We start from the raw sequence: 21,264 nt of genomic DNA on the forward strand, positions 1-21,264 counted from the left end.
TTTGACTCCAAATATGATCCCTTCCCAGTATTCTGAGCCCGTTACTTTTTGCTTTCTCGAGGTTTTTGCATTACTGTTATCTTTTGAATCATACATTTCTTCCTCTTTCCTGGAAAATTAAAGCAATTGTACAAATTAACATATTTATAACTCATAGGTTGACGATTTTTGCATCAAATCTGCCTTGTGAATTTAAGCTTCCTGAAATTATTCTCAATTTTCTAACTATAATTTTTATATCAACAATACATGCCATGTGTCTTATGAACGGCGAAGAAGATGGAAGAAACATATATAATACTTTAAAATTAAAGAGGTCTCCACATAGCCCGGGGAAAGGTGGCGGAAACGGTTTGAGTGGCATGCTCGGCCAGGATGGGAAGCTCAGGGACGCCCGGAAAATAGCCCGTCCCGCGGGTGTGCCGGGCCACCCTCCCGAAGGCGACAAGGCCCCCAAGGTCTCATGCCTCCAGCGCGAGCCTCCATGGCCCTGCGCTTCTCTGGCCAGGGACACAGATGGGCACCGTCTGAAGATGATGATGGCAGACGAGGCAGTGGCCGCTGGTCTGCAGGCTGACCAACCACAGTGACCCCGGCTGGGCCCAAACTCACGCGTCCCCCGAGGTTCTAAGATGAACCTCCCTCCCCCCGCCCCGGGGGCCCTTCTGGTGCTGGGTGTTAACCTCCCCCCGCAGGGCCCCTTCTGGTGCTGGGTGTTAACCTCCCCGCCGCCCAGGGGCCCTTCTGGTGCTGGGTGTTAACCTCCCCCCCGCCCAGGGGCCCTTCTGGTGCTGGGTGTTAGGCACTAACCTGACTACTAACCACAAGGCTGGTGGTTCAAGTCCAGCAGCCACCGTGGTGGCTTGTGTGTTGCTGGGAACTATGTCACCGGTATTTCAAATACGGACAGGATCACCCAAAGTGAGCAGGTTTCAGCGGTGCACCCGGACTGAAACAGACTACCAGGAAGGAATAGCTGTACACTTTCTGAATGATTAGTCACTCGAAACCTTGTGAGCACCAGAGCCATCGTGTCAGGCATACTGACAGCAGAACATGGCCGGACACAGAGTGTGGCTCGGATACCAGGCAGCGTGCTGTTCTGAGTCACAACTGTAGCATGGATCTGGGTTGACTATGATGTGGCAGGGTTTGGACCTCCATGGCCTGGCCTTTCTTGGTCCTTTGCATTTGCAGTTCTTCCTTCTTCCCCCCCGTTGGTTCAGTGTCCTTTGGGACCCACAGCACCACGTGGAGAGCAGATGTGTGGTTTGTGGTGATGGCAAAGGCAATACCAAACATGGGCAAAGCCAGCACAGCTTGCCCCAGGGCATAAAGACATGAAGAAGTACTCAAGGAAGAAGGCAATTTTGGTAAATGTTATAAGTCACAGACATTTGTGATAACAATGACAACCAACACTGTGTGTGGGTGTGAACTGTTGAATATAAAGCTAATCTCTAACCCACACAATTCACAGAGTTCATTTTAAATATGTCTGTGGTGACATGCATATAGGTGCATAGGAAGCCATCTATGAATAAATGCGTGTGCATGTGTGGTAGTTAAATAATCTGGTGTCAACTTGAGACTATTGAGAGTGAAGGGGTGGAGTTTAGCCTGCCAATCAGACCTCAGGTTGATGACCTCATTTGGAGGTGCTGTGAAGATAAATAGCTCACTGGAGGCCAGACCCACCCTCTGCTACACATTCCTGTTGACAAGACATGTGGAGCTCTAGTGATGGAGCCAGAGCCCTGCAGTTTGAGGAGCCACGTGGAGACCCCTGCCAGTGCTGAGGTGCTTCCACCATCATTGGATCCACAAGACTTTCCACTCACCGGCTGTGATCTTCCTGCAATCAGCATCATTGCATGGCTTTGTGAGTCTGAAGATGAATTTATAGACGATATTGGACATATGGGCTAATATTGGATTTTTGTACTTGATCTTGGCTGGGATGTTTTCTTAATATATGATTACTCTTTATAAAAAGCTCTTTCTTATACAAAAAAAAATAAAGAGGTCTACTCATCAGAGACAAAATACAATGTAAAATAGAGGATGGCACGATTTCATCTGACATACGTTGGACATGTTTTCAGAAGAGACTTGACACTGGGAAAGGACACCATGCTTGGTGGAGAGTCAGCATAGAAAAAGGAAGACTCTCAACAAATTGGATGGACACCAGGGCTGCAACAATTGGCTCAAACATGAGAATTACAAGGATGGTAATGAACAGGACAGTGTATTACTCTGTTGTACATACAGTCACTGTAGTATGAGTTGACTCAATTGCCTGTAACAGCCACAAGAGCCACAAATCACCAGAGCAAATATAAATAATTACATGGCATGGAAACAAAAAACAAAAACATACAGACATTTAATTAATGCAGCAGAAAGTCGGTTTAAAATTTTCTGAACATAAAAATGATATATATAGTATTTGATCAATAGCTTTTTTATTTTTCAAAATCATATTTGTGTTATTTGCCAAAATGAATTACCTAGCTGGTTTAAACTCACTGCCAATGGGTCAATGTTCATAATGACGCTATTGGACAGGGTAGAACCGCCCTGTGGATTTCCAAGACTAAGTACTTATGGCGTAGAATGCCCTGTCTTTCTCCCAAAGAACAGCTGGCAACTTCCTACTGCTGACCTTGAACTCATAACCACTACACAATCACAGCTCTTCTATCTTGTTTAAAGAACAATTTGACTTATGAAATCCATCGTTTTCAAAGAAAAATGTTTTATTAGCATAAAAGTTTTATGTCAACTTGGAAATATTCATGGCTCTTTAAATGCTTTAATAAGCGTAGCCTAATCTCACATAGACCTTAATAAATGAACATTAGAAGATAAATTATGTCCAAGGATAAAAGTTTCTTATCAAAAAGGGCTAAATAATTTCAAAAAGGAAACGATATAAATGTTGACTCGCATATAAAAGCAAAGTAATTACACTAAATAGTTTATTTTGTTCAGTGACTGATAAAATCACTAACGTACTAAAACTGTTTCAAGAGAACCTGAACATCAAATAAAACATGCTCACTGCCATTGAGTCAACGCCCCTCATAGCAATTCCCTGTGGGTTTCCAAGGCTCGTTGTTTATGGAAATAGCCGAGTGTTTCTCCTGTCGAGCTGTTGTAAGTTTGAACTGCTGACCATGAGGCTCAGAGTCAGCCCCCCTGGAAAAATATATATCCAGAAATCCTGAAATAAAATATCTTATATATGCAAAACTGCTCAATATCCCCAAAGAAATAAAATAACAATCCTTGCAGTGATTTCTTAGGGAGAATCATGCACATCTCCAGAAGACATAAATGATTTGCATGTCTGTGAACCAAGAAAATTTATATCACCACCAGTTTCCCACAAGTTAATTTCTATCTGTACAGTGCTGAAAACAGATCAGTCAAATACAGAGAAAGGCACTCACTCTTACAGAATTGGAGAACTTCAAGTGTTAACAGCATTCACTGTTTCTTTGAAAGGGAACCAGAAATCTCCACTCGTTTAAAAACCTTTCACATGTTTGTTTTTTTTATTTTCCAACACTGGAAACCCATAGAGGTTCACTCATGAAACATAGCAAAGACATTTAAAAACACTAAGCTCTGGATATTAAATGTCTGTGCATATATAATTAACAAAACAATGTTTCAATGGTCTATTCTAAATATACTACAAAAAGGAAATAAATTGCTCAGCCGGAGATTTCTTTAAACATATCTATTTATATACACATTGAAAGGAAAATATATTACCCATTGATTTTATATTTGAAGTTAAAAATAGCAAAACTCAATTCTAGTGAATATTTTCAATGCTCATAGATAAAATAAACAGGACTTTTACACTTTTAGACCTATATCAATGCTTAAGACTATTTAAAAATCCCATGCTAGTCTAGCCATCATAACTTTTTTGAAAAGCCCCAATTTTGAAAAGATTAATTGAAGGTCCAATTAAACTTATTGCTAGTCAATGCACAGAAGATGATCAAATTTTATGTAAAAATTAGTTCATGCTTTGTTTTCTCTAATTCTTTGCTGGGCAGTATCCAGTGAGATAAGTCTCAAAGGTTTGTAGTGAAGAAAAAGAAAATATTTGCCTGAGGGCTGTCTTAATTTTATTATTTCTATTAGCTACCTAAAATTCAGGTAGCTCCCAACTGAAAAATCTACTGTTTTGTTTTGGTTTGTTTTCTCCCATGGTTTTTCTTTTCTAATGAAAAAGAGCTCCTTAAGTCTCCTTTATTCCTGTAATGTGACCTCTTTCAGTGGGCATTGACCTTGCCAGAGCCATTGGGCCCTTTGTATTAATTCACACAGCTGAAAATGCCTAGACAGCTTTCCAGTGAAAAGGCCCATATCGGTGTTCCATTGTTTCCCCATCAGGATTATTAACAGTATAAATTTTTTTTCACATAGATATTCTACTCATGGCATTTTAATAAGGTGCTTATGCTAAGCAGGTGTCTTCAGATGTTGTGCTATTAAGCGGGGTACACACATCCGTCCAAGGGATAAACAGGTGAATCTGCTTCAGTGGAATCATTTACATGTCTCTATAAAATATGCATGACCAAATTTACATATCAATGTAAATAGCAATGGTTAGATGTTCCTTTTGACTCATCTTGAGAGATAAAAGTAGAAAAGATACTAGGGATTTAGAAAGATTATCCTGAAATTCTCATTAAAGCTACACAATACAGTGAGAAAGTAAAATGCACTGGATTAAAAGAATAATAAAAAAATTCAAAACCTTTTGCACTCTAAAATAACACAAAATTTCTCTCGAGTACATGAGAAGGATGTTTGAATTGCAGGTCATCATCTTAAAAAAACGAGACAGAAATTATCTTGAAAAAGCCTGAGATTTACATAAAATTTGTAGCGGTGTTAGATATGATTCTATAGGATTCAAGCTTTGACATCTTTTCTATTTGTTATACAGATTTTGTTCTATCTCTTTAGACTGAGAAATAGCAAAAACTCTTATAATTACTAGGATTTAGAATAGTAGGATAGTAGGAATTATAATACGGTGTCTGAACATATTCATTTGGTTAGTTCATAACTTAAAAGAGCAGTTTACAAATTAACCTCATCAATAGCCCCTAAAAATGTTCCCCTTCCGGTTACTATCATTTTGATTAGTGAAGCTGGAAACTAACCAGGCTTCTAAGAACATTCAGAAGTGAAAATTCCCTATCTTAGGAAGCCCATGCAGACCTGGGTCAATAGGAAAGCTAGGAATCTGGTGGGCTGTCTCAGTTTACCTCTCCTTCATTATTTTTACCACTACCTTAGTTTAGTTATGTATGCCTTCCCCAAACGCCTTCAACTGATATAATATCATAGCTCCCCCAAGTGTGACCCAGTACCGTTGGAATAAACTTGGGCCATTTGAGCCAAACAGAAAACCATTATCAAGAGTTATAGTCTGCATCAATCCATATGCTACTATAAATGGCTTTGTGATTTTAGCCCACCCTCTATAAAAATAATTTTGAATTTCTAGTACTGCAACATAATTATAATATTTTTCAATATGAAAAAATAATGATCCTGTATATAAGCAAAATTTTAAGCCTGACTTAATATTACCATAATAGAGATTTTACTCAAAGATAAATCAGATGATTTCGCCAGCTTAATATCTTAGTTTCTATGTACTTTCTAAAACAGAATCCTGATTTCTGTTAAATAAAGCCTGTGATGACATGAACAGAGGCCAATACTGTCATAATTGCATGTATATTTTGTACTCTAAAATTTTTAAACAGTTAAATTTTTCAACCTCTTGCCTCTTCCCATTGTTCTGTCTGACATGCATTTTCACTGGGGCATTCTTTACTTCTCTCTGGTAAGTATTTCACTGTTTATAAATAAATAGACCCTCTTGGATTTAAAATTTTCCATACTACAATATTTTGCTTAAATTTATATGAGATCTCTTTTCAAACATCAATGAATATAAGCACATATGTGCACTTTTCAAACATGATGTGTATTTGAGTTTTTGAAAATAGAAAACAATGAGTAAAAATATAATAAAAGAGTATTTAGAATGGTTTCTAGTTTTTTTATATTCATGTTTTCCCTTAGAAGAGTATGTGATAGAAATTATAGTATAATTATAATATAATACGTATCCCACTCATAGTATTTACAATCAAGGGCTGAACAGTAAATAAGTGAGGGGGTACCCCACCAAAATGAGGAATTTTTTTCAAAGCTGTGTATTTAAATTATTTTTACAAAACAACCTAATCACCTTCAAAGCACTCTCCATTACACCAAATACATTTGCCAAATCTGCCTTTCCATTCTTGGAAACATTTTTGAAACTCAAATTGGTTTGGATGGCTGACAGCACCTCCCTCAGTTTTTATCTTCACCTCTTCTATGTCATCAAATCACTGTCCTTTCATGTAGCTCTGCATTTGTGGAAACAAAAAGAAGTCTCCTGGAGCGAGGTAAGGTGAGCAAGGTACGTGGAGCAAGAGAAGCGTGCAGTTTGGGGCCCAAACTGTTGCAGTGAGATGGCAGTGTGAGCAGAGCATCGTCTTCATCGTTGTTTCCACTTGATGAGCATCTTTTGGGTGAGGCAACAATGGCTTTTCCGCTGGGTTGATTGAAGTTTGTTTTCACGGGGGTAAGAATAGCACCATGTCTCATTCCCTGGTCTTCAAGCACAAGTGCAAGAATTTTGTCAACATTTTTGTGCATTCAGGAAGCTGATGGATGCCCAGAACGAGGCTTGTCGTCAATCAACATTTCACCTTTTTTGAAACGAGAAATCTACTCTTACACTTAGGTTTTCCCCCACAGAACTGTCGTTGTACGCTGTGTTCAACAGCACAGCAGTTTCTGCAGCATTTTCCTCAAGTAGGAAACATTTCAGTCACACACTGTTCTTTTAAATCGGCCACCACACACACACACAAAGAGGTTTGAATCGCACTGCTTATATTTAAAAATTCATGTTGACCAGAGAACTTTGCCAGGTGACATCAACTGGGTGCACTAACTCAGAGGGAGTTGCTAGATTTTTGCCTAGTGGGAAAAATGCACATCATGAAAGCTCTGTCCAGGAGAGCTTTTTTGTATTTTTTTTGGGGGGGGTACCCCCTCGCACACATTATTGCAGTCAGGGGCTTATATTTCATGCCATGATGTGACATTTTATGTTGACACTTTACCACATTTAAATTCCAACACAAGATTAAGTAGTTTCTATGAAGTTCACGTTCTAGACACATTTCCTACTCCTAGCTCCTTGATAATTTTTTGTTATAACAATACATACATGATTATTAAAAGGTAACCTTCTAGTTAGCTTTCTAGTGCCTGAAGTCTCAAACGTTGGCGGCTGACCAAAGAAAGATCAACAATTGACCTCGATTTCCCTTGTCAAACAAAGGCAGTAAGGTCAGGGACAAAGAAGCATACAGAAGGCTTGGTTAGTTGCTTCCAGGAACAAATGTCTCCTTTGTCATCAGACCAGGAGGATTACATGGAGCATGACTTCCACTACTGAACATTTTGATCAAATACACCATAGAGGAATCCTGGTCAAAAATGGGCGAAACAAAGGAAATAATTTTAAATTTTCATGGACTCCAGATATCCTGGAACCATGAAAGTTGGATGAATTCCTGAAATTATTGCTGTATCTTTATCCTAGACCAAAGATAGCAATTGGCATCTTTTCAAAACCAATAGTCTAGAGTAACTAATTTAAAAAAACAACAAGAAAAGTCTGACTTGAGCATTATGCTTTTAAAAAATCATTTTATAACGAGCTCATAAAACTCTTATCACAATCCATACATGCATCAATTGTGTAAAGCACATTTGTACATTCATCGTCCTCATCATTCTGAAAAGATTTTCTCTCTACCTAAGCCCCTGGCATCAGCTCCTCATTGTCCCTTCCCTCTCCACTCTCCCCTCCCTCATGAACCCTTGATAATTTATAAATTATTATTTTGTCATATCTTGCCCTGCCAGATGTCTCCCTTTACCCACTTTCTATTGTCCATCCCCCAGGGAGGAGGTCACATGTAGATCCTTGTAATCAGTTCCCCCTTTTCAACCCACCCTCCAAGTATTGCCATTCACACCACTGGTCCTGAAGGGATCATCCTGCCTGGATTCCCTGTGTTTCCAGTTCCTATCTGTACCAGTGTACATCCTCCGGTCTTGCCAGATTTGTAAGGTAGAATTGGGATCATGATAGTTGGGTGGGGTTAGAGGGGGTGGAATAATTTAGGAACTAGAGGAAGGTTGTATGTTTCATTGTAGAACATTATGCTTTTTAAAGAACTATCTCTATGGCATGAAATTGAAGCCAGTAATTGGAAAGATGGAGGAGGAACAACTCAGAGAAGTATGTAAACAATTCCAAGTGTCGTCCCTGTCACTAAACGGTAGTGGTTGTTGAACTGGTGTGTGTAGGCTCTGCACATTCTCAATACAATGAAATAAAGAAGAAATATATTCTTTCTTCTTAGCATTAAAAATGTCATATATATTTGTTGTGTTCTCTTCTTTGGTTATTTTTCTTTGCTTGCTTGACTTTTAATTTGCAAACTGAAGAGATAATTGATCCAAAGTCTAATGCATATCATTTTCTCCTTTGGAAAACAACTTTTTTGCTCTCCAGCGTTGTAAAGAACTTCTCTTTTTAAATGTCAAATTATAAGGGTTAATGCGATAGCAAATAAGAGTAAACTAGCATTAATTAAATACATTTTTAAAGGCAGTTAATCTAGAAAGGAAAGGTAATATTAGATGCTAGCTGCTGATGCCAAAGGAACCAAAGCTGATTTGATGGTTGGATTTTTTGTAACATTCTTCTGAAGCCATGTCATCTCTTTTATGATTAGTTTTTCTACAGGTTTAAAGCCATATAACCTTCAAACTTAAGATTTTAAAAAAATCACCCCCCCAAAAAAAACCCCAAAACCTAGTTAACTGCCTATTGTGGAAATTGGGGCTTTAAGAGTGACAGAAAAAAATCAGAAAACATTAATTTTCAACATATTTAAAAGTTCTGTTAACTATATTCATATATCAGCAGATTATTTTCTTCAGCAAACTTGGTATATTCAGTATTGATATACATTTGAAATCTCCCAATTTAAAATATATTTCATATTTTTCAAATTAATTTTTTCTTTTATTATTATTTTAAATAATTTTAATGGGGGCTCATACAATTCTTATCATAACCCATCCATCCATTTGTGTGTCAAGCACATTTGTACATTTGTTGCCATCATAATTCTCAAAACATTTGCTTTCTCCTTGAGCCCTTGATATCAGCTCCTCATTTTCCCCCTTCCTCCCTGTGTTCCCCTCCCTCATGAACCCTTGATAATTTATAAATTATTAGTATTTTGTTATATCTTACACTGTCTGACGTCTCCCTTCACCCACTTCTCTGTTGTCCATCCCCCAGAAGGGAGGTTATATGTAGATTCTTGTAATTGGTTTCCACTTTCTACCCCACCCTCCCTCTACCCTCCAAGTATTGGCACTCTCACCACTGGTCCTGAATTATTTTTATCACAGCAATACTTGGATATATTTGCAAACATCCGACAGTATAGGAAGACTGATAAGACAAAAAGTCATGTTCTGCATTGATTTTTATTGTTCTTCTCTTCAGCATTTATTAAAAAATATATTTTTATGCCATAATCACACATTTGTCAATCATATATCTTATTGTGCAAGGCTTATTCAAAGGGTGTGAGGTTTCTTATTTGCATAACAATACTACCCAAATACTACATTTTTATGTCAATAAGTTGAGTGATTATGATTGCAGGAAACAGCAGCAGATGGCTATCTGTGACCTCCTCCAGCTTCCCTCTGCCATGAAAGCTCCCTGTGGCCAGGAGGCAAGCGTTGGACAGGCCTCGCAGGTGCATCCTTATTCCGACCCCCGCTGTACTGACCAGGGCACTCTAGATCTCCGCTGGCTTCGGTAGTTCATTGCAACAGCCGCACAGAAACACGGCTCCTCGGCCAGCGGCCACGTCTCTCTCCCAAGTCTCAGCCTCTCAGACACATGGTCCACTGGCCTGTGCCTTCCTGGACTAGTCAGCTTGCTTGCCTGTCTCTCTCGCCATCGCCCCCAGCGGGTTGAGGAGAGTGTCCCTCTGGTCTTGGCACTGCTCCTTCTTGGTCTCTGAGCCACAGTCTCAGCAGTCTGCGACCACTCCACAGAGGGTTCTTGCTTTCCCGAGGTCCTGACGGTTTCTCTCTTTCAAGGACAATTCCAGGTGTGGGGTGGTGGCAGTGGCGGGGCAGGATGGAGGGGGTGGTGGTGGTCATGGAAACTGAACGATCCCCTCTATTAGTGTTGCCCAGGACCTGTCTACATAGTCCCACCCAATCATGTGGAGGAGTGACAGAGACTTGGGTAGAAAGAAGCTCCATATTAAAATGTCCCTGCACTACAATGATTGCAATACATTCTTCTTTAGCTCATGCTGTTTTTTATAATCAAGGTTTGCCTCTGCACAAATGAGTTAATAAATATAAATTATTCCATTTTCTTAATAATCCTTTCTAAATTAAGTTCCTTTAAAATTTAACGAGACATATTTTGTTAATATTGTTCTAAAACTTTAAGGAATCAATTTAAAATTCTGATTGCTGTTTTTTTTAAACCCTTCCTTAGGTGAGAATATTCACCTTCTTATATATAGGAAATACCTTATACCTTTCTCCTCCTCTAGTTTAAATCATTTAAGGTTTGGAAATATGATGATGATTATTTAATCTTCTATTTAAGAAATAAAAATTCTGCCTGGACATAATAAACTAGAAATAATGATTCACTAACTTCAGTAACAGGCACATTGTTCTGTAAAAAAAACAAAACCACAATGCATTTATACATTCTCTGTAGGGAGGGTCTTGAGGAGGCTCCTGTGCCCAATCTGTAATTGCATGCAAGACATCTTGTGAATGGAAGGCATTTAGAAAAGGCATTCGGAAGGGTAGTGGGTCCTGTGCACCCTGGAGAGAGGCTAGTAGAAGACCTCATTTATACCTCAGTTATAATAAAAGCTGGTGAACAGATTCTCCTTGGTTTAAAATGCTGTAATTTAAGGCTCTCTTGTTTGAAAAAGAGAGCTCTTTTGGACTTTGAATACAAGATAACATCGTCAAGGACGATGACAAATTCACCCATGAACATATTCTTTTGTATTTTAAATGTGAAAGTTAATTTAGCCATTCATAAAAAATTTATCCGTTCGAACAATGACACCTGCTACAACAAACAATTTTGAGAGAAAGAAAACTAGGACAATTAGGCCATATTTGTGGAAATAAAAAAGTGTTTTTTTAAAAATCCTTAAAAATCTGTATTCTTCATGAATGCATTAAAATACATTTGCAATCATCACTAATATAAAATGTAAGTTAGATAATGATTTAAATTCTCCAAATTGGCACTTAGACCACTTACATGGGTAAGAATATTAGTAGATAGGCATTCTTATCACCTATTGGTCAGTATGGAAATTTGTTTGACCTTACTGAAGGACAATATTCCTAGATTTTTAAAACAAACCTACTCTTTGACTGAGCAAATTCAGCCCTGGAGATTTATCTAAAGGAAAAAAATTGGAAACAGTAACGTTGTGCAAAACATTTTTCCTGTATCATTTATTTCAGAAGAAACTAACATCAACGAAAATGTTAGTTTGAAAGGATTTGGTTAAATATATACATAATACAAAGCAATACGGTTATATTTTCAATGGTGAAACAACTCACATTGGACTAGACAGTATCTACAATATAGCATTAAGTTTAAACAAAGACATTTTAAGAAATTATGTTCTATGGCCATTCGGGGCTCTGCCCTTGTGAAACTTCTGTTCAGGTCCTGTTCCCACCTCCTTAGTGGGTCATTCGTTTTTTTCTAATTATAAGCTAGCAAAGTATTGAATATTTTATACTAAGACTTTTGTCTGATGTGTCATTGCTAAAGATGTTTTTCCAGGCTGGGGGAGCTCCTTACTCTCTTGATGAATATTTTTAGATGTCCACAGGTGTCTTATCTTCAGTATATCCCACATGTCAATGTGTGACTCCTCTGTATTTGTGTCCTTCCCTATTTCTTTTAAACTATGTATTCCCTGTGCCAAATTTCTCAGGTTTGTCCCAATCCCCTCATTAGTGGCTCTAATAGTTTGGGGTTTTACCTCAGGGTCTCTGATCTACCTTGAGTTTATACTTGTGCCTGGAGTGAAGTAAGGATCTTGCTTCGTATTTCTGCAGGTAGATATCCATTTTTTCCAGCACCCTTTGTTGAAGAGGGCATCTGCTGCCCATTTGATAATTTGGGGGCCCTTATATGTTAAGTATTAAGGTAGAATATGGACATTGGGCCTCAACTCAAGTCCTCCCTCAACACAAAAACACTTTGTTATAATAATCTGGCATTCTGTGATGCTCACCTTCCCAATATAATAACTGAAGACAAAATAAGTGCATAAGAAAATATGGCGAAGAAAGCTGATGGTGCCCATCTATCAAAAGACTTAGCATCTGGGGTCTTAAAGGATTAAAGATCAACAAGGGGCCATCTAGCTGAGAAGCAACAAAGTATCATGGAAGAAGCACACCAACCTGTGTGATCATGAGGTGTCGATAGGATCAGGTATCAGACATCTAAGACTCAGAACAAAACCATGCCAATTTGAACAGGGCTGGAGGGCATGGAGTGGAGATCCAAAGCCCATCTGTAGAAAATTGGACATCCTCTTACAGAAGCATCATAAAGAAGAGATGAGCCAGTCAGGGTGCAGCATAGCACTGATGAAAAATACAACTTTCCTCTAGTTCTTTAATGCTTTCCCCTCCGCTCTCACCCACCCCACCCCCGCCACAATCATGATCTCAGTTTTCCTTACAAATCTGACTAGACCAGAACATGTACACTGATACGGATAAGAGCCCACAACACAAGGAATCCAGGAGAGATCAACCTTTCAAGACCAATAATGAGAATACAGGTACCAGGAGGATAAGGGGAAGGTTGAGGGAGAAAGTGGGGATTGATCATAAGGATGAACCTATAGCCTCCTCCCAGGGGAATGAAAACAGAAAAGTGGATGAAGGGAGACAGAGGACGAGGTAAGACATGAAAATTATAATCTGTAATTTATCAAGGCTCAAGTAGAAAGAAAATGCTTTGAAAAGGATGACGACAGCATATGTGCAAATGTGCTTGACACATGGATGAATGTCTGGATTGTGCGGGGAGCTGTAAGAGTCCCCAATAAAATGATTTAATACATTAAAAAAAGCAATTTTGGACATTTGAGCATATATTTTTGGGTGAGAAGGAAAACATATATGGTTGTTTTCCTCTTAGATCCTGTCAAGTCTGTTCAGAATGATCACGACCACCAAATAACCTGTGCACAAAAGGATGAAACATTGTTCAGTCCTGTACCACCTCATGATTGTTAGGCTTGAGTCCACTACTGCCGTCCTGTGTCGATCCCCTTATCCGGGGCACTCCTCTTTTCCCACTTTCCCAAACACGGTCTCCTTTTCTAGGGACTTGGTATCTCCGGAAAACCAGTTCCAAGTGGGTGAGATGAGGTCATATCATTCTTCTTTCCACGGAGCATTTTGTCTGAACTTCTTCCAAGACAGGTTTTTTTGGGTTGCTTTGGCAGTCTAATGGATTTTGATATTCTTTATCAACACCCTATACAAATGCATCGATTCCTCTGCAGTCGTTTTTGTTCCATGTTTCATGTTTACATGCATAGGAGGTGATTGAAAATATCATGACTCAGATAAGGCACACATTAGTCCTCCAGGTGGTGTTCTTACTCATCAGCACTTTAAAACAGTCTCACAAAGCAAATCTTTCCAAGACAGTAATGTGTTCACTCCTTGACTGCTGCTTCCATGAGCATTGAGTGTAGAGCCAAGCAAGATGAGCTCTTGACAATGTCAACCTTTTCTCTATCATGATTCTGTCTATTGGTCCAGCTGCGAGCTTTCTGCTGTTCTTTAGATTGAATTGTAATCCATATTGAAGCCCACATTGAAGGCTGAACCCCTTGATCTTCATCAGCGATTACGTTAAGTATATCTGAATTCAGCCAGCATGATTGTGTCATCTGTATATCACAGGTTGTTACTAAGCCTTCCTCCAATCCTGATGCCCTAATCTCCTTCCTTTGTACAGCCCAGCATCTTGGACAATTTGCTCAGTAGAGAGATTGAATAAGTATGTTAAAAGGATCCAGTTCTGATACACACCTTTCCTAGTGTTTACCTGAAATATTCTCTTGCTCTGTGAGAATTAGTACTTCTTGATCTACGTACAGGTTCTGGATGATCACTGTACAGTGTCCCGGAAATCCCATTCTTCTTAGTGCTATCCAGAGTTTGTTATGATCACATTGAGGACCCAAAAACACTATAGACAGATTTCTGTGGTTTTAAATTTCCATCTTTCCATAAATCTTTTGCAGTCACCTCAAACACACAAATGTTATTAGAAGAGAGTCTTGATAGATGTATAACAGATTATTAAATCAGATGTCAATTGGTGGTAGATTTGTGTAGAAATTTTCCTCAAAATTTTATATTTCTCTGTTGTGCTTTGGCTTTCATTTTTAAACCTAAAATGTGCTTTATTTTTACTAGAAAATAATAATTTAGATATTTAAAACCAGCAGTAATGCGCACACATAACATACCCAAATGTGAGAATGATTATGATGAAATAAATAATTCTGTCAACATTAGTTCTGGATTTACTTTATAGATGAGAACAAAAATGTTTCAAGCATCCATGTAAAAAATACATGATCTGCTTATGAATATATCTTGTAATGTTCTGAGAAATGTGTATTTTTTCAGCAACTCAAGCATCATGTATAAATGATAGGGAAATCCTAACTAGTCAATATTGAATATGTTCAAATATATTCAGTTAATATGAAAAATGAGATATGCTTTATTGATTTTAGAGCAGAAAATAATTAACAATAAAATGGAAATGGAAACTTCTACAGAATGCCTTGAGTATATGAGAGCTATTATTTAAATAAATTGCTATTACTTTGTTATTTATGAATATGAAATACAGTCATTCTTATATTTATTGGTTAATACATTTTATTATATACAGAAGGAGTATAGAACTAGGTTTTGTTCTGTTCTCCTATACAAAGGGTCACTATTAATTGAGGAAATTGTAGAAATGATGTAGCAAATTGACATCATTTGCTGTTTTTAGTTTTTAAATTTTTTCACAAGGCATCTCTAGTGCCTTTTTTTAAAATTAAAAAATTAACATTTTAGTTGAATAGGAAAAAATTTAATATTTAAGCAAGAACAAGAAGTGGAAAACAACCGTCATGAATTCTATCCTTTACTGTTTCTTCAAAGCCTCCGAGTATCTCTAATTAGTGAATACATGTGCTTCCAAGTGTGCATTTTTAATAACACATTAAGTGCCAGAGGTCAGATATTATTTACATAAAAATGGGAACTGAAAGTGCAACGCAAGATCAGATGTTACTTTCAAGAGGCAATATTTTAATAGGAAAGGTTCCTGTAAAGAATGATTTTATCTAAGTTCATTGTGTTATTTCATTATTCATTCTTTGTACTCATAAGGAGAGTCAAATAACAATTAAAATAAAATCTTTCGGTAGAGTGAACATCAAGGAGCAATGATGCTCATGTGTTAACAATTGATACGTTGGGAAGATGAAGCTACACAAGTCAAGAGTCCATTGGAAGGAACTCAGTGGTGCTGTAGGGCAAGCATGGGACTGCTAACCACAGAGCTAGTGACTGAAAACCACCACCAATTCTGTAGGAGAGAGATAAGATTATTCACTAACATGAAGATTTATAGCCTCAGAGACACACGAGAGGGTCACTGTGAGTTATAAGTGACTCTGTGCTAGTGGATTTGGTTTAGTTTTATTGGGCACAGATTCTATGAGCTTGAGGACACTGAAAATGGACCAGTAGCATTACTATATTAGTAGGTCTACATAAGTTAGGAATATATTGGAAGCATGTAATAAAGGGTCCACTAAAGATGTATATTAAAATATATACACATGATTTCCTCTTAAGTGGTCATTTTAATAAACTTAAAATTATGGGGACTCATGAAGTACAATCTATTTGATGGCAACATGTTAGGTTGTATTTTTAATATTCTACTGGAAATTTAATATAATCATTTCCTGTCTAGCTTTACTGAATAAACATTTTAGTAAGATTATGTATATATTTTTTCGGCAAACTTTCATGAACTGGTTATGTTGTTTTCTTCTGTACATTGTTAAGTCACTGCGAAGCTCTTTTCTAGCAAATTGTTTTATACCACAACAACAAGAAATAAACCTGGTTCTAATTTAGTTGTATTTAGTAACTTAAACTTGTTACATTTAAGCAGAGCTCACTACTCCTAATGATATTCTTGATGTTCATTAAAATTGCATTAATTTCTTTTAACTCCAACAGTAATGGTATTTTCAAAACTGTTGAGTCTAGCAAATAATTGTAAAAGTAAGAATATACTTGTGATATTATTTTTTAAAGGTTGTTCTCTCAATCCTTGAAGATCCGTATGAACTAGTGAGTGATTTTCATTTTCTCCAACAATTCTCCAGTTAGTACCTTTCAAGTAACTAATCAATAGCACATATTGAAAGAATCGTCAGAGGCCAAGCATACTTTTATGAGATTCATGCTACATGTAGGAGATTTATGCTACATGTAGGAGATTTATGCTACATTTACCTCTGACAATAACACAATGTATTTGATAGTATTTAAGTAAAACCTGCAAAAGCCAGAGAAGGAAAAGTCCAAGATTTTCTACTGAAAATACAATAGAAAAATGATAACTACGCAAGTTGTCAAAGGTAGAAAACTTGAGAGAGCCAAAAAATAAGGCCTTCCCTTTGACTTCTGACTTCTGATTTAGAGGTGTCCCGGTGTTCTAAGCTCACAGCACACTGCCACGGAGTCAATGCTGACCCATAGTGACTGCCCTGTGAACTTCTGAGACGGTAACTCTTTACTGGAGTAGAAAGCCCAGTCTTTCCCCTGGGGACCTGCTGGGGGTTTCAAACTGCCCGCCAATCCTGGGTTTCACATACAGAAAAAAAGTATGACAAAAATTCAAGAGGGTCATGCCCAGTGACAAAACACACCAGGGATAAACCCCATTGTGAACAAGTAAAAAGTGAAAAAAGAAAAATTCAGAACATGCTGAAAACCAGATCAGGTCAAAGTGCACCAAGGTGGGATCAAGTGACAAGGGTTTATATTTCCAAGTCAGGTTCATCCCATTAACCTTCTACTGTCATCTCTCCAATGCACTCTGTTTGGTAACCAGTTTCTTCCCATCCCTCTATTATGGATCCAGGGAAATCACCGGAGTATTGGTTCTTATGCAGATCTCACAAATGCATCTTGGGCCCCGCTGTCATCTAGCCTTCTGCAAACCAGACTCTCACAGTTTAGTCTCTGACACTATTCCCTTCTTCGATTTGGATTCTATGATTATAACCTTTGATCACTGATGTTGATGTACTTCTTCCCTGTGGATTTAGTTGGCATCTCATTTAGATGCAAACTTGTTTGGAAACAAGCCTTTCAGACTCCAGGTCCTGATTTACCTGATAACCATGCACCATCTAATTTCTTCAACACACTTGCCATAGCACCCATGTCTGCTGTGTTCCTTTCCTGAGAGTGAGTATTGAGTAGGCCTTGAAGTAAGAATTAATTGTTCTTAAATTGGAACTAGGATTTAGGGTGAGCCCCAAACCCATTCCTGGATCTGGGCTTTTTTAATCTCTTGTGGGTCCCTTTCAAAGCCTCCTTGTTAATTTATAGTTGATCATCTCCTTGGGGCATAAAGGTTTTCTGTTAATATTGTTATTCATTAGCCCCTGGTACTAATTTTTAAAGCACTGTTGAGTAAGTGATTTGGGGCCAGTGTAGGCTAACTCCATATTGCAATACCTGAATTATTCGCTTGTACATAATCAAGTCTTTTATGTCTGGATGCTATTTATGAAAACAAAGGGATTTGGTTATCAGGGAAAATTTTACAATACTTTTCTCTGAGAAGGTGAGTCAAAGGTTTGCCGGAATATTATTATCTTAATACAGCAAATAGGGCATTGACGATATATCAATGATTGTCAACCTAGTGATAGTCCAATAATCTTGGTATAGCTGTCTTTTTCTTCTCCTAACACCATGAATTTCAGTGATAAAGCCTCAGGTTACAAGTGTGTTTGAGGCAGAGCCCAGTCCATCTAGGGGCTTTTCCTCATCGGATCTCACTGGTTCAGCCTTTGAAGCATTTTGATAAAGTCAATCTTTTCTCCACTGATCATAATGCTTGGCATGGTGCATTACACATTGGGATCCTAATTGCAAGGTCAGCAGTTTGAAACCACCAACTATTCCATAGGCAAAAAGTTAGGCTTTCTCGTCCCTTAAAGATTGATGCCCTAAAAATCCATAAGAGCAGTTTACACCACTGTATGGGCCATTATGAGTTAAAATTAACTTAGTGACAGTGAGAAATGATATAGGCAACTATATTCTCAAGTTTACTTTAAATAAAAAGAGATAAAACAAATATAAGCTACCAGAAATGATCCTTAGTCATAGATGGTCTCAGGCTGTGTATTGAAGGACATTGAAGGTTAACAGTGGAGTGCATATTAAAGCTTATTCTTTTCTGGCATTGTCTATTCTTAGAATAGAAAATGAATTAATGAATCTGGGCCTCTTTACATTATCTTACATAAATTGCTAATTTATGGATTTAAAGAGCTTTGTAAGCACAATACACATATGAAAGAGTGATCATGATTTATTATATACAATAGTCTGTTGTACTACCTGGGAAACATTTGAAAGCCTGGTAATTTGGGGCCTGTGTGGCTTCCTTGGCTGGATCCAGAACTTGTCCTGGACAACGGCATATCAAATGATGGAAAGATGATGGGTTTAACAGACAGCTGAATTTGTGAATTTATAGTGCCTCAATGTAATAAATGAAGGCTTGATTTCAGCTCTGAATTTCCCCAAACTACTGAAATTTAAAAAGCTTGAGCTCAGTGGCAATAGAATCTTTGGTGGTCACGCCATGTTGGTGGAGAAACTTGGAAACCACGCACACGTAAAGGCAAGTGGAAAGTAGCTGAATGGTATCAGTACCTTGGAACCATTGGAAAATTGCAGTGTCTGAAAAGTCTCCGTCTGTTTCACGTTGAGGTCACCACCTTGCATGACTACTGAGAGGGTGTCTTCAAGCTCTCGCCCCAGCTGACATACCTGCAAGGATGCAGCCCTGAGGACCAGGAGACCCCTGGCTTACATGCTGAGCTGGACAGTGTGGATGAACAGGAGGGGAATGAAGAATAAGATGAGGAAGATGGAAAGAGTGAGCAGAAATATTTTGGTGAAGAAGTGGTTGAAGATGTAGAGGGGGAAGAAAGGAGGGAAAGTTGAAAAGAGGAAGAGAGAAACAGATGAGGAAGGAGATGATTAGGGCCCCAATGATCTGCAAAAAAGAACCGTTCACTATTGTTTGGATTGTTTATATGGATTTAGTAGCTGTAAACAAACAAACAAACAAACAAAAGCTGTTATTTAGACCCCAGCACACCTGCCCACCCAAAAAGCCAAAGAATAGTTCCTAAGAGATTCTGTCTTCCTTCCTCTCTGTAGTCCCTTTTGGAAATATATCACCAAGCCTGGGAACTTCACCCCACCTAAATTGTAAGCTTTGCTGAGTTCCTGTGTGAGACATCTCTGTTACCCGGTTAGCTGTGATGGGAGTCTGAACCATTCGTGGCTGCCAATTACACAGAGAGTATAACCGAAGTTTCACTTTCTGTACATCAAAGAAGCTTTATAAGTAAAACCATCACACCTTGGGTCTGTTTAAAAGAAAATTGGGAATGAAACTGTAACCTTTACTTTCATATATATTTAGGTCCCTTATTTAAATTTTCCCCAACTCAAGTGTCTAATATATATAAGGCGGATAAGAACAAATCTACTTCATGAAATTCTTGAAACTGACCATGAAATTATTAAATACATAGAAAGTGCTTAAAATAAAGCATAATACATTGTAAATGGATAAAATGCATGAGAATTTTTTCATTAAACTAATCTGGAATTGTGTACATTATCTGAAATTCATTTTACTTCAGATTTTCCTTTTTAAATTCAAGAGTAAACCGGCAAGTTTTAAATATATCTATCTATAATGACATTTCTGGAACTGCACAGCATGTTGGGGCTCACTAAACATTTAGATTTAAAGAAAGGCCATGGTTTTTCTGGAAATAAAAACAGAATCAGTTTAAGAGAAAACTAGCATTAAAATTCAAATGATTGTTGGTGAGAAACTAATCTGAACAATGAAGCTGTCTAGCAGGTTATTGCCCTTATAGCTAAGATGATGTCCATTGTACTGGCTTTCAAAAATATACGTCAGTCATTAGGAAGAATGCTTTCCTATTCTTATTTGAGGGATCCCATCCCAAGGGCTCAGGTCTCACATTCACACTGTCTGGTGAATGAACGCTCTAAGACAGGAAGACTCCAAGCCAAGTCTCGGCCCTGACAGTAATACTGTTCCTGTCAGTCAGACCTGCGAAGCCAGTGGAGCTTAGGCATTTTTGATGTAATTAAGCTTCATGCTTAGCATGCGAGATGGATTTAATCAGCCGTATGATTCACATTACATGTCAAACGATCAAAAGATGATACTGCTCACGAACATCTCTTCTCATTCTACATATCATGATTTATTTGGGATAAAATCACAAGAGTATATTTTAAAGCAACTATCCTGCCTTCACCGTCACATGGCTTTCTAGCTCTCTTGTTTGCAAACTACATTTCTCTACATATTCTAGCACAAAGGACTTCTAGCTGTGAACGTGTTCCCATGGGGGTGAAACAACAAATTAACACTAGTTTGGGTAGAGGTTTCCTAATTAGCTGATCAAGTCTGTCAGGCCACGAGGTGAAGCACACTACCATGATATTCTTAACGCTTTACAAATTCTTTACTCATCACTCTCCCTGCTAATTCTGATTAGTTCAGAGGCCTCAATATCAGTTTAACTTGTGTAAGGAAGTGCAATTTCAGTTTCCCCCCCTAAA

The 21,264-nt window shown here is 38.0% G+C and overlaps 1 pseudogene; it reads left to right on the forward strand.

Moving 5' to 3' along the window:
• Positions 1–254: 254 nt before the first annotated feature.
• LOC142442437 (acidic leucine-rich nuclear phosphoprotein 32 family member B-like) lies at positions 255–19,593 on the forward strand (annotated as a pseudogene).
• The last annotated feature ends 1,671 nt before the right edge of the window (positions 19,594–21,264 follow it).

The sequence above is a fragment of the Tenrec ecaudatus genome, chromosome 3 (genome assembly GCF_050624435.1).
Source record: "Tenrec ecaudatus isolate mTenEca1 chromosome 3, mTenEca1.hap1, whole genome shotgun sequence".
In the NCBI taxonomy this organism is placed as follows: Eukaryota; Metazoa; Chordata; class Mammalia; order Afrosoricida; family Tenrecidae; genus Tenrec; species Tenrec ecaudatus.